This window comes from Corythoichthys intestinalis, chromosome 11, assembly GCF_030265065.1.
Source record: "Corythoichthys intestinalis isolate RoL2023-P3 chromosome 11, ASM3026506v1, whole genome shotgun sequence".
NCBI lineage: Eukaryota > Metazoa > Chordata > Actinopteri > Syngnathiformes > Syngnathidae > Corythoichthys > Corythoichthys intestinalis.
In genome coordinates, this window is record NC_080405.1 from 27,625,291 (window position 1) to 27,626,355 (window position 1,065).

Below are 1,065 nucleotides of genomic sequence, written 5' to 3' on the forward strand. Positions count from 1 at the left end.
TGTTGTAATTAAATTAAATACATAATAAGACAGCTAACTTTTTCTCCCTCCTTTACCAATCCCACTCCATTCTTACCCCAAGCTTCTTTGTCAAACTACTTTCTATCTTTTATCGCACATCTTGATATTACTTCCCGAACGCATAAAAGGGATAAGATGTACAGGTTACTTAGCCCCAGACTCTCATCTTCCTCTCAGAATGGAGGTGGAGTAAAAAATCCCTTAATCATTACTTAACAATTGATGCAGATTCAACATGGGAAGCTTCCTGAGGGGAAGTTACTATGAAGGTGCAATTTCAACCCCTCTTACATGAATATTCCTGAGATTAGTTATTAATACATTGACAAATCTTTGTGGAATCCAGAAGGAAGAGTGAGGACATTATCCAGCTAAAAGGTTTACCCTTGTCAATGTACAGTACTTGCTTGTTCAGGACAACATTTCAGAACAACCGCTGTTTTTATTTTTATTTTTGATTTATTATTGAAAGTGCTGACTCTTAAATGACGATGACAATAGTCAAGACTCCAAATTCTAAAGTGACCCATTAAACACAACAACAAACACACAGTTTCCACTATACACATTTATATGAGATTAAGCAGGCCGTAAAAAAAATGTTAGGTTTCTTTGAAATTGCCAATTAACGGCCTGGTTTTCAAATTACAATGTTTTTGTTTCCAGCTCCAAGTGAACAATAGTGTCATAAAGGTATGTGTGAGCAACTGTGCATAAACACAAAGAAAAACATCAATGTTTCTCCAACTAACAAACCACGCAAAGCCAAGACAGTAATTAATTCATACGTTATATTAGAATAAACATAATTTCGTGTACAATGGTTACCATATTGTAGCACCACCAGAGTTACCATGTAGATACACATTAGATATGTGATGGACTGTATATTGTCTCAAGAAGTATGTTCTTTTATGCAGTTCTCTTGGTGAGGGGGTTTCACTATAAACCATGCAATTTCAAACTGTCCCATCAAAACGTTCACTGCTGCACAGTGGATCACTTACAAGGCTGTAAATGTTTGATGTGGTTCTTGTCAGGTTG